Raw genomic sequence first — 14,093 nt, 5'->3', positions numbered from 1 at the left:
AGTGTGAAAAAATCCTTATTTTTTTGTCCATAGGAACTTATATTGATTTTAGAAATCTAACTTTAATGAGTATTTTAAATTGTAATGTCACTGAGAATGTCTGTTTTTGTCAAAATTAATTCTCATTAGTTGCAAGTTATGTTATACCTCAGGAATATAAACCAGTTTTTGTATGTCCTTCCAATAGTTGAGAAAGCATACAAATTTAATAGTTGATAGCTGGAGTTGTCATTTTTTTTGTCTGGTTTGTATTGCCACTCTTGAAGAAGTGTTGATATTGACGGGGACCTTGTATATGTGAAGGAGACCAGCAAATACTTAGAGAACAGGTTTATCAACATATTTAAAATACTGGCAAAAGTTTTATGATACTCAGATTTCATTGGCTAGTTATAAACGACTTGGTTTGATAAATATAGTAACAACGATCAGCTCTTAGAAAATAAAAAGATTAAAAACCAGGCAAGAAAGCAAAAGTTACAGCTGCTTCTGTGGAAAAACAAAACCTTGTGCATTTGTTTAATGTATAAGAATTGTTGGTTTTCCTGCTGGGGTATGTTAAAGAACAGTAATCCAAGGCTTGTCAGCATTGCAGAGGAACTCAGAGGATCCTTTGTTTTTATTTGAGTTCCTTAAAGTTACTAATAACTTTATAGTTCTTTAAGTTGGTTAAGGATATTTCCAAAAACCAAGCAGCTAACCTGGTCCTGAGAACCATTTGTTCCTCGTTATACGCAGAGGTCTTTCTTCAAATCTCCAGAGGAAGCCGTTGGCCCTCCTTACCCGTAAGACTGAGTGTGTGTTTGATTCCATTTTGACTTTTGCTCACTTAAGATTGTACTTTGATCTCTTCAACCTCAGATCATTTACTGGAGTCCGAAAAGTTAATAATAACATTTAGCTCGCTTTGCTTTAAATTTTACAATCACAGACATGAAATCCAGAAGCATCGGCTCAAATTCATGATAAATTTTATAAACTTCTAGAATTTTCCTCAGAGACGTTAATTCATGTTCATCTCTGAGGTTCTATAAGTGCTGGGAACTTAGGGCACCACTCCAACTGGAATACAGACGAGTTGGTGACTTGTTTGGAGCTCGTGACTGGATTAAATGGCGGCGGGGGGTGGGTTGCTTTAGGGCCCTGCTGCCAACCGAAATACCTGTACATTTTAAAAGTGTATGGGGGGGGGCAGGGTGTGGTGGTTTGGTATTTTCTAGATTCTCGCTCCCTCTCTGGAGCACTCCTAAAGCTGACAATACCAGAAGTGTCCTTGATATAGAATTCCCCTTTCCCTCCTTGCCTTTCCTATTCATCCTTCTTGCACTTTGTAAGCAAAGAACAGGCTCTAAGAACATCCAGAATCTTTCTATGGTGCACCTGCAGTGGCGTAGTATGCTCCAGCCAGAAAACCCAGGGCTAGTTCCGCAGTGGCTGATTTCAAAGCTGAGAACTCTGATAGGCGGATCAGTAAGCCGCGACAGTAAATCTCTCAAGCATAAAGGTTTATTGCAGGAGGACAACACTGGGTAGGAACTAGAATGGAGATGCAAATTCAAAGAGATTTAAAAATGAATAATGTGAAACTTAACAACTTAAAAAGTGCACTTCTATATCTATGTGTATTTCGATGGACCCAGCCTGGTGGTCATTAACTTCTGTTGGTCTTTATGGTTCATCAGATGTCCTTAAAAGAGGAAAGAACAGTTTTCTTTTGAATTTCATGTTTATGATAAGCCAGACATGTTAAAGATTTTGTTTTTATTTATTTATTTGACAGACAGAGATCACAAGTAGGCAAGGAGGCAGGTAGAGAGAGAGAGAGAGAGAGGAGGAAGCAGGCTCCTGGCTGAGCAGAGAGCCAGACATGGGGCTCGATCCCAGGACCCTGGGATCATGACCTGAGCGGAAGGTAGAGGCTTTAACCCACTGAGCCACCCAGGGGCCCCAAACGAGAAATCTTAAATACTGTAACCACTTAAACTTTCAAATATCAGTTTTTGAAATCTGGGAAGAGTACGTGGTCTTTTAAATGATTGGAGGGGACACCAGTAAAAGGGTTTTTGAGAACCAGTGAATTAAGCCTTCTCGGGTTACAGTAAGGTAACAACACGTGAAATATTTCTTTATATCTAAGAGTTATGATCTTATAAAAGGAATTACAAGGCAATCTTTAGCCGCTCTGGACTAGGACCTTTGGGAGGCACCTTTGGCCAGTGTTTCTAATTGCTTCACTGGCTCATTGCCCCAGTAGCTCTCTAGGACTTGGAATAGTCTCCTGGATTGTTGACTGCCAGTGTTTTGCATACAGTAAACTCACTGAGATTTGCACTGGGTTCAGGTGAAGAACCATAGAACATGGACCTTTCATAGTACAGAATCAACTCCCATTATCTGATATAAAAATAGCACCAGGGGGGCCTGGGTTGCTCTATTGGTTAAGCAGCTGCCTTTGGCTCACGTCATGATCCTGGAGTCCTGGGATTGAGCCCCACATTGGACTCTCTGGTCAGTGGGGATTCTACTTCTCCCTCTCCCTCTGCTCTTCCCCCCTTGTGCTCTGTCTCTCTCAAATGAATAAATAAAATCTTAAAAAAAAAATAAGACCACATACACAAATAACATTTAGCAGTGATTCATAATTTGAGATTTTTATTTTGATAGAGCATTATTTCTTTGAATTATTTTTATTGTGTTCAATTTTTTTTCTCTTGCTTCTGTAACTCCTAGAAGCATAAATTTTATATTTCACAAAATACTGAGTGTAACTGGTAAAGATAACACCTTTAACAGAAGTTATAGAATGATTTACTCTTCTACTAATTGAATGTCTAGTAACATTAACAGGGTTTGTTAGCATGACTCCAGTTATCAGCAAAAGGAGGTCTTAGACTTTGCCAAGGAGCTGAAGGCTGATTGAACTCTCCCAAGGGCTATATAGTTTGTTAGGAAAGGCAGCTCACACAGCTACAAAATTGCATATTTGTTATGTTCCTTGGAGATTGAAAGCTTTGTTAGATACTTGGCATTATTATTCTGAAGCCCCAAGACAGCTGTGATCCAGAAGATACAAGGAATTAACAGATCTGAAAGTTATTATGTTGAGAAATAGTCACAGTGATTTAGGGCAGATTGTCACCAATTAAAGACCCTTTTTGTTAGGTTGATGTGTCTCTGTGTGTGCCGTTCAGACTTAGGTTTTTCCTATCGCTATTCCTTTCATTGGGGGGGGTGATGTTATAATTGGCAATCTTAATTATGCTGCACAAAGATACATTAGTGAGAATAGTTGTGTGTGTGTGTGTGTGTGTGTGTGTGTGTGTGTGTGTGTGTGTTTTAATCCAATAGCTACTTTCTCTGACTCTTCCCAATTACTAGGGAGGTTTTAATGAGATCACTTTAAACTGTGAGGATTTTTCTCTCTTGAGGCTGTTAACCATTAGACTTTCCATAAAACGTGAAAACTCCCTTTTTAGCTTTCCTGTTTCACTGCTGACATCTTGGGCTTGAGAGGGTAAAGAAACACCTGGTTTTTCTTTGTTTGTTTGTTTTATAATCACCTTTGTTTCCCCGCAAATATTTTAATTGGAAAACATTTCAGTTTCTCTCAGGCACTTTAAAAAATGTGTCTTTATGAAAATAGTTGTCTCAAGATCTAGTCCTGCTCTGTCTACTCACTCACTGTACAACCATGGGTCCTTTTAGCTCCTGGACTTGGGGGGGGGGGCGGTCTTCATTTGTAATTGGGGGGGATGGGAATGGGGGAGTTTGTACTTAGGCTCTATGAAGTTCTGATTTTATAAGCTATAGTAGTATAGGCTTATTTTAAAGCATTATTTTAAATTCAAGGGATGAAAAACAACTCCACGTTTCACTTGGGTGTGACAGGGAAGACAGGATGTACTATGGAGTTAGTTCTCTTAACAACCACCAAGAAGATAAACTTAGACCTGAGTATCCCACTCCTAGGTGGCCGGTCAAGTTTAGGGCTGAAAATCCAGGATTTGGTATCCAGCCGAATCCAGGTCCGATTCCTAGATTTATCACTTGCAGCACACAGGGTCAGCACAGGAGCTAGGGAAATGTGTTTAATCACTCAGATGTCAGTTTAACACTAGATCTGAATTCTTCTGCAGGACAACTCTGGATGAGGAAGTGAGACCATATCCCCTTAGTCTGTTTCGCATATTAAACTTTTATGTAAAGTTTCAATTGAACAAAGCATTCTGTGATGAAGGAAAGAAAGAGAGAAAAACCCTGAAATAAGGGCTTTGAAAGCAGAGATCAGGATGTCTTGTTTATCCGGTTACTCACCACCTCCAAATACAATACCTAGTACTTTTATTGAACGAATTAACAATGAATCACAAATCCTTAAGAGTTTGATGACTCAGCATTTTCCCAGGGAACTTCATTATGCTTTAGAAATTTCGTAAACGTCTGACAAATGTGAACTCTCTTATTATTCTAATCATGTTATTAACATTTAATATGCTATTGATTCTTTTATATTTAAATAGTAAACAGAGCTTAATTTACTACAGTCCTGAGAAGTACCCGGTTACGTTTTGAATTGTTCTATCCTGTGAACAAAATAACCGAATGAGGTTTCACAATGATTTGCTACCAAGTGTGGATATCATCACAATATAGCAGTTATTAATGGTTGTATATATTATACACATGCATGCATATATAAATTTACTTATATAGTCTATATAATAAAAATATGTTCATTCTGTTTCTGGTTGAAATGATATAATATACATCAAGCTCATGTAAAATTTGTCATGGTAAAAATTATACTATAAATTAATTGATCAAGGGATATTAGCAGTTCACCATTTGGAATATAGTAGTATAAAGGTCTGCACAGGTAAAAATCAATCCTATGTTAAATACTAAGAGGCAGAATTTGAAACGATAGTGTATTTTTTAATCAATAAAACAGTTTCTGTATTATCCCTGTACTGTGGAATTATCCCCGCCTCCACACCCCCACGCACAGACACAGGTTTCCTAGTCTTCCTCATGGAAAGGTGTATTCATATATTGTGAATCTATGCTCTTATACCTTAAAAATGGCAAAGGCACCTGGCTGGCTCAGTCGGCCAGGCTTATGACTCTTGATCTCAGGGTTGTGGGTTCAGGTCTTGCATTAGGTGGAGGGGTTACTTAAAACAGCCAAAATCTTCTTGATCCATTCATCTGTTGATGGACATCTAGGTTCTTTCCATCAACAGATGAATGGATCAAGAAGATGTGGTATATATATATATACACAATGGAATACTATGCAGCCATCAAAAGAAATGAAATCTTGCCATTTGCGACAACATGGATGGAACTAGAGCGTATCATGCTTAGCGAAATAAGTCAAGCAGAGAAAGACAACTATCATATGATCTCCCTGATATGAGGAAGTGGTGATGCAACATGGGGGCTTAAGTGGGTAGGAGAAGAATCAATGAAACAAGATGGAATTGGGAGGGAGACAAACCATAAGTGACTCTTAATCTCACAAAACAAACTGAGGGTTGCTAAGGGGAGGGGGGTTGGGAGAAGGGGGGTGGGGCTATGGACATTAGGGAGGGTATGTGCTTTGGTGAGTGCTGTGAAGTGTGTAAACCTGGTGATTTACAGACCTGTACCCGTGGGGATAAAAATATATGTTTATAAAAAATAAAAAATTTTAAAAAAAGCCAAAATCTTTAAAAAAATAAAAATAAATAAATAAAAATGGCATGTTCAGTTATTCAGACCAGAAACCTGGGGCATCATTGTGGGCATCCGTATTTCTGCCAACTTCAACCACTCAAGAGGTCATTTAGAATTTTACCTCCAGTTCTCTCCTTTGCACCAAATCCAGTGTCATCATACTGGTATCAGACCATCAGTTTCCCCTTAATTACTGCAATAGTCTGCTAATTGGTCTCTCCACTTCCATTCTGATTTTCCTCTCCATTTCATTCACAGAGTAGCTATAATGAATATTTAAATATGATAATTCCATCATGAGACAGCTCTGCTTAAAAGCCACTGAAGTGCTTCCCATGGGAATTGAAATAAAAGCTGACCCTTTATCACGGCTGCTGTGTGCAGCAAACCTGACCCCTGGCTCCGCTGCCAACCTCGTGTTGCATCGCTGCCAGCCGGCCCCATCACACAGGGTCTGAGTCTTTTCAAGTTCATTGGCTATAACGAGTTTTTTCTTCAGCCTGTGCTCTTTCGGCCTGCAGTACATTTCCCCAGAATCTTTTTAGGCTTCAGCTTAACTGTGACTTCCTCAGTGTTCCCTCACCTCCAAACGAAATTACGTTCCTCATACAGCATCCTTTCCTGTCCCTTCAAGGCATATATTACATACCTTGATAATATTGCATGTATTGCATGCCTTGATAATATCACAAGACAATATTACAATCACAGTTGTATATTTCTGTTTGGGTTTATTTGAATATTATCTGTTTATTCTCCAATACCTTGAGCATCACGACTGTAGGACTCATACCAACTTTGGTACCATTTCATGTATAAAACCTGGTGTTTCGTACAGAATACCTATTTATTGTAAACATTCGCAGAATGCCCACTATGTCTTGGGCATTATTCTGGGCACTGGATATCTAGAGTGATAAAGACAAATTCCCTGTCCTCTTGGAGGTGACATTCGAATGCAAAGAGCCAGACAATAAATATATGAGCCTACTCCTTTGATCAAGGACAGTCTCCATGCAGGGTGCTAGATATACAGAGTTGGATTTTATCAAAGAAAGAACACATGCCTGTCTTGCCCCAGTCAGGGTCCCATGGCTCAGATAGCCTCATTCTGTCTGTGTTTTTTTAACCCTGCCAAGCTACTCCTGAGTGTGACTTTCGCTCTGGCACTTACAAGCCCTCATCAATGGCATCCTTTGTCCTCCTCTGCATTTGTACAGCAGCTGAGAAATTTGGCAATTCCTTACGTAGTGACTAACAGTAATACCTCTTTGCAGATGTAATGCACCATATAAATGGCAAGTACTGTACAAACACTAAATAATTAGCCTTCGTAAGAACTCTAACAAGATAGAGTGTAAAACTGTCTGTTTTGTATGGAAATAACCAAGTCCTTGCAAATATACTCACTGGGAGTACAGCATCACAGAAGGACGTGTGTGTTGTGATCCTGAAATTCTTTACTTCTGTTTTGTTTTGTTTTGTTTTTAACTGCTAAAATAAACACATCTGCAAACAATGCCGTATAAGATGCTGTTTTACAAATGCTGTCTTTTCTTCATTCATAAATGAACTGAATTTCTAGCTGAGTTTAAAGCATGTAAAAGGCAAGCACCAATAAGCTAGAACCCATGATTTTGGTCACCTGACTGTCTTTGGCAGCACACATTTATTTATGATACCTCTGATTCAAGTCTGCTGAATATTAACTATTTAAATGTTGAGCTGTATTGATATAGACCTTTCTCTGGAACATATTACAGATTTAACTCCAATCTAGAATTCTACACTTACTTCCCCTCTGTCTTGATGACTTAGTGCCATAGGAATTAATGCTAGAAAATATCTTGTATCACTGTTGGCTCCTGAAGTGAAAAAATTAAACCATGAAACCTGGACTGCAGGCAGCCATGAGGGCTTTTCATAGGAAGGATCATTATGGTGTGCCTGTTTCTGCAAAGTGGGAATTTGGCTTAAGCTTGGATCCAACCTGAAAGTAATCCTGACCCTTAGAAGACCAGGAAGGGGGTGCCCCGGTTCCTGTGGCCCAGCAGAACACGGAGGAATGCATCTTTGTTTATATTAGCTTGTTCTTCCATCATACGTTGTATAAACGAACAAACTACTTAACTTTTTTTATTCCAGTAAGAGCTTTTTATGTTTGCAATGTTCTGGATTCATTGTTGGTTGAAGTTGAATAGTGTATGAAATCCATCCATACTATATAACTTCTTCAGAATGTATAATTTGTTTTACAAAAATGTACTGTTTAAAAAAATATACCGTTTCTTAGGGTACAGCCTAAGAGTTTTGTGAAATCTTCAAAGCTCTAGTAGTTAAGAAAATAAGTGCTTTTACCAGCATGTTTTCTTCCAGAATTGTAACCGAAGCATAATTTAAGTTTTAAAAATAGAGTTGCATACTCTAAAAAAGCACAAGTAGAAGATGACATAATTATTGAAGAGCATTCATAGGATGTATTCAATGCCAAATTTTAAAGTGAATATGTATCCCTTAGGAAACCATTATGGTTAAACCCTGACTTTGTGCACAATTGGCGCTTGCTTACATCACTTAAAAAATCAAACTTCTTAGCTTTAGAAGATGATGGTAAAAGGCAGATAATACCTCATAGAATATTATTTTACATGATATCATTTTAGTTTTCTTCTTTAATGGGTTAAGATATCTTCCGGGGGGAGCGCCTGGGTGGCTCAGTTGGTTAAAGATATCTTCCTGTAAATTCATCCTTTCTCTTGGAGTGTTTCTAAAAATTTGGAATTATTTTAAGAAATGGTTAAGTGTTTTGGGGTGCCCCGCTGGCGCAGTCACTAGAGCATGTGACTCTGGATCTCAGGGTTGTGAGTTCAAGTCCCATGTTGGATGTAGGGCATCCTTAAAAATACTTAAAAATAATAAATGTTAAAGAGTTTTATACACATTTGTACAAAGATAACACTTTGTTCTTCTGGGTAAGTCTGTGAGCTTACTAAGTAGGAATGCAAGGAGTTATAAAAGCCTTTATGATGGACTTTCTTATCTAGCTCCTAAAACATATATCTTAATATAAAAGAATTTGCAGTAAAACCCTATTACATCGTCATTTTCTGACAAGATGAAGATTAATGTTATTTCTTGACAGGCATCAGCATTTATTAAAACTTCACTTTAGAGAAGGAAAATACCAAAATTATAGTAGAAATGCCAGGCAAAAAGAATGTGTTCAGTACAAATATGTTAAATGGAAGAATGACACAGATTCTGGAATTAGATAACATTTATTTCAGCATGCAGGTGGACATTTAGAGAATTAGAAGTATCCTAGAAGGGAGTAATTTGGGGCACTTGGGTGGCTCAGTCGGTTCAGCGTCTGCCTTCAGCTCAGATCATGATCCCAGGGGCCTGGGATCGAGCCCCGTTCTTGGGCTCCCCGCTCATGAGAGGAGAGCCAGAGAGCCTGCTTCTCCCTCTACCTGCAGCGCCCCCTGCTTGTGCTCTCTCCCTCTGTCACACGTGTCGGCTGAACATGTATGGAGCTCTCATCTTTGAGAATATCCTTCCTCTTTTAGTTCTTCTTCTAATATACCCTAATTTTTAAAGGAATTTTTTAAAAAAGATTTTATTTATTTATTTGACAGACAGAGATCACAAGCAGGCAGAGAAGCAGGCGGGGGGGGGGGGGAAGCAGCCCCCTGCTGAGGAGAGCCCCACGTGGGGCTCGATCCCAGGACCCTGGGATCATGACCCAAGCTGAAAGCAGAGGCTTTAACCCACTGAGCCACCCAGGCACCCCAGGGATTTTAAAAAATATATATATTATTTTCTTTTCCCATTTGACAGCTTACTACTCTTTGCTGCAGGGTTTAATTGAAGACTAGTCTTTTAAGTAGAAAAGAAAATCCCAGAAGTGCATTTTATTGTCCTCTCTTTTTCCCAAGATACCTACTTCTAATTAAAATGCTTATATTTAATTAAAACATGTATTATTGTACAGGTTTTTTTTTTAGTCATTTTGTTGTTGAAGTAAAAGCAAATTACTGAGAAGAGCTAGCACGACAGGCAAACCCGAATGATGAGTTCTGTTTCTCAACATACCACTGAGAGTTTGAAGGGGCACCTTCCGAACATGGCAAAAATCTGAGAAACCATAAGAATGTAGGAAATATTCAAAGAGAGTCAGCTGACTTTCAGAGGAGAAATTTCTTATTCAACTTCTGTTTCATTGGAAAGAGGCTGGATATTAATTATATCGTGATATCAATATGGTTAGAATGTGAACTTTGTATTCAGGTAAAACCAGGTAAGTGGTCAAACTGATGAGACGGAGTCCTGGTGGCGAAGAGATCTGGATTCTAGTGCTGCTGCCGAACCTTTACAGATTACTTCTTCTTAAAATGCAACTAATAAATTCATGTTGTCAGAGCCTTCTTATGGGGACTAAGGGATGGATATTTGGTACGCTTCCTTACATAGCAAATGTGCAATAAATGTCGGCCACTGTTAGCATTCTTGTTTCATCACTCATATTATCATCGTTATTATTTATGTGATGTGTTCTTCTCCCCTCTGAGGAGCCTTCAATGACTTGATTTCTAAAAGAAAAGTTAGGATCACCCATCTCTCAGGCCCCTAATGGAACCGGAATTCTATGATTCATGGAGCAGAAGGCATTGTATTTTACAGATGTTCACCACATGATTAGGGAACAAAATTAATTCTAAGAGCACTCGAGCCTTACCAAAATTGGGCAGTCATGAGACTACGGTGCACTGATCTACAATCACTGTCAGGCCTTCTGCAATAATGGAGCGGATTTGTTGGAAATATAATTGATGAGATAGGTACATGGCATTTTATAGTAAAACGTTGACATGTTAAAAAAAATGCACTGTATTGGAAATGGGAATATCTTTTGTTTTCTTCTGGCCTTTTCCTGACAACTCAAGCTAGTGACAAAGTTTCTTGGGATTCCGCTGCCTCTCTTTAAGGGATGGATTAGATGTTGTCAAAGACCAGTTCCTGTTCTATAATTTTATGTATTATTCAGTTCTTAATTTTCCCACAGGCTTCCGAAGGAGTGTTATAAATATTAAAGTCTCCATAATACTTGAAACAGTTTCTTCTTTTCCCTTTTGCCCCCTGTTTCCTCAACATTACCCAAATAGATTGCAAAGTCAACACCAAATTTTAGAATTCTTTTCTGAAAATATGTTTACCTATTTTGAGAATTATACTGAAAATGGTGTATCACTTTTCAGAAAGACCAATGATTGTATTTTTTGTTTTGTTTCAAAGGATAATCTTGTCAATTTTTTTTTAGATAAGAAAACCAGTGAAATTCAAAGAATTTCAATGAAGCTTATATTTATAGTGTGTTTTCCCCCCAATTTAACAGAATGAACAAGAGTGAGAAGCAGTTGAGCCAAATTCTGTGTACCAATCGGTGAACATAAAACATTACATAAGTGTGGAAGAAATGTAATGTTAGGATGAACAGTGATTTGTTTAATAACTTTTTAGGTGATATCTACTTGGATACATTATATATGTATTATTTGTTCTTTTTCAAATTGATATTAAATCTTTCAAAAGTTACTTCCAGATTTTAGAATTTCATACTATTCATACTCTTTTATACTATCAAAATATACATTTTGATTTGTTAGAGAAGGAAATTTTTTTTTTTTTTAAGAAAAATGAACTGCATTGGAGAATACTTATGGATACCATTGTTTTTTCTGCCAAAATGCTGCCACTCATTTGAACTCAGTTTTTAATTACTTAAATATATACATGATTTAAGAAAATTGGAGGGGCAGCTGGGTGGCTCAGTTGGTTAAATGTCTGATTTCGGCTCAGGTCATGATCCCAGGGTCCTGAGATCGAGTCCTGTATCAGGCTCTCTGCTCGGCCAGAAGCCTGCTTCTCCCTCTCCCACTCCCCATGCTTGTGTTGCCTCTCTTGTTGTCTCTCTCTGTCTCTGTCAAATAAATAAATAAATAAATAAATAAATAAATAAATAGAAAATGTTCAGGACAAGTACAAGGAAGACAGTTGTTTTTATAGAATAGAGAAAGAAGTCTTCAGTTCATAACTCTACAGGGCTGCCTGTAGCCATAGGCAATACTAGAGTTTTATGCTTTACAGCTGCAAAAGTAATTGCATGAGCATTATCTAAGCAACAATCTTTAATGGATTACATTTTGTTAGCTTTTCATTATATACTGTAAAAACCCAAATAACATAGTAAATGAAAAAAAAAAAAGACTTGATTTATCTGACTTAGACCTTAGACTTATCTGACTTAGACTTAGAAATAGACTTTGCTATTTCTGAAAGACATTTCATTATCCATTGGTTTATTTGAGATACGATCTCAATTTGTAAATAAGATATAATGTTACGAAGTTGGTTTTAAGCTCATGAAGTAGAAAAATTGTACAAATGGTTTATTTTTATTTGAAAAAGTATTTCCCTTTTGTGTGTTTCAAGGTTGTTAAAATTTTTCAGAGGTGTTTTCTTAGATTAATAATGTAATCCAATAAAGGCATATACTGTCTGGTAAGATCTATTCATTTGCTTTTTCTATAAACCTTACATTTTATTTGTAGTATCTTCTTAACACCTAATCATAATGTAATTTTATAAGCAAAAGTCTTCAAACCCTGCTGTTTTACTTTGTGGTAACAGTAGCTGGAGTTTTCAGTTCAACAAGGTTTACTTTTTTTCCTATGTATTATATTAAGAAATGATGTACAGTATTAAACTTAGAATTACAACAATGTGGTGTGATTATATTGACTTTTCTTTTTCCTTTTACCATTCTTGCCAAAGAGGAGAATCGAGTCTCCTCTTTGAAGTCTTATTTTCCAAGTGTTAACATAGTCATGTTGTGCCCAAATTGTCTCATTATGCAAATTTAAAAAACGGTTTTGTTTGAGTGGATGTTAAAGCTTACACAGATGTGTGCACATACTTTGTTGGTAGAGAGGAAGGAAAAGTAGAGAATTAGAAGAGAAAAATGCAGGATTTTGTAACCCTGTAAGTTTGTTTGAGGTTCTGAAACCAACATTTAAGCGCATCTTTTGAAATAACAGTTGAATATAAATTTTCAATAGTGTAGTACTTCATCCATGGAAATATTTTTCAGTGTCTTGGGGATAGAAAAATATCCATTCTAGCACAAAACTTTGCTACCAAATATTCAGGTCAATAGGTTTCAAAAGATAAGTAACATTTATCACTTCAAATCTGTGCATGTAAGATACCAATGAACATTTTAAGTACCTTCTTAAATACGAGTATGAAAATTGTTCACATTTTATCACACAGTGGGAGAAAATGGAGTGGGAGAAAGAGAACAATTTTCGCTTTGCTATTGGAAGTATTCATCTCCATGCCTGCTTTGTAAATGGGGAAAGAAAGGTTATGTTCAGGTATACAATGGAGTTGAGATTTAAGACGAACTGATGCAGAAGAATTCATGAGTTCTTGATGTTTTTATAAGATACAGAGGACACTTTTGCTGGATGGACTATTTTTGAAATTCAGATGTGGTTTATTTACTACCTTTTATTCCAATGGTTACAAAGTGAATGACACTGCTTATTTTATAGTATGTTAATATTACACTGGTATCTGGTGAAGGTCATTGTAAGAAAATTTTCCTCCTGTAAAATATAGGGTTAACTGCATAAATGGCGTTAATATCTCTCACCTTGAATAAGTTTAAGGATTCTGTGAAATAGTATCTACCATGAAATGACTAAAAGCACAGAACACAGAAGACAGAAAGTGACATAGTTGGTAACATGACTGTTCTCATCCTTGGCTCCTTCCAACATGTGCTTAACTCAGTGATAATGGAAAAACACAGTATTTTGAATATAGTCATTTTGCAAATATGTCTAAAGTTTCTATAATAAGCATAGTTAAATTGTAATGATTATATTCTTTTATGCACTAATATGAAATATCTTTAAAGTAACTCTCAATTGAATGCATGTTTGGAAGTCTATTTTGGTGTGTAGGTGAGTGTAATTCACTTAATAATAGAAAGCATCACCCCAGGGTGTCATGTAAGTCAAAGGCAGGTTCAGTTTTATTCATTAGCATGTGGATGGGAAAATGTAGGCAGTAGGCAGAGAAGAAATGCCAAATGCTAACTGTGATGGCACAAAATATCAAAATACATCTGTCCACTGGCCCATAGAGAATATCACATTACCCCTGCTGTGTATGCTTACGGCCAGATATCTTTATCAAGTTGCATATGTCTCTAAGTAGATATAGATTCTCCAAGGTATATGGAAATGGCTATTACTACTAGTTTATTATAATAAATGTCTCTTAAGCCAGAGCTCAGAGATAAGGAC

The 14,093-nt window shown here is 37.1% G+C and overlaps 1 protein-coding gene across 2 annotated transcripts in view; it reads left to right on the top strand.

The window, feature by feature from the left end:
* The window catches only part of ROBO1 (roundabout guidance receptor 1), a 1,158,618-nt gene that overhangs the window by 1,001,437 nt on the left and 143,088 nt on the right, over nucleotides 1-14,093 (top strand). The window lies entirely within an intron of this gene.

Source organism: Mustela nivalis (assembly GCF_964662115.1).
Source record: "Mustela nivalis genome assembly, chromosome: 1".
NCBI classification, from domain to species: domain Eukaryota; kingdom Metazoa; phylum Chordata; class Mammalia; order Carnivora; family Mustelidae; genus Mustela; species Mustela nivalis.
The sequence above is the reverse complement of the archived record's forward strand: the minus strand, read 5'-3'. Positions and strand labels throughout refer to the sequence as shown.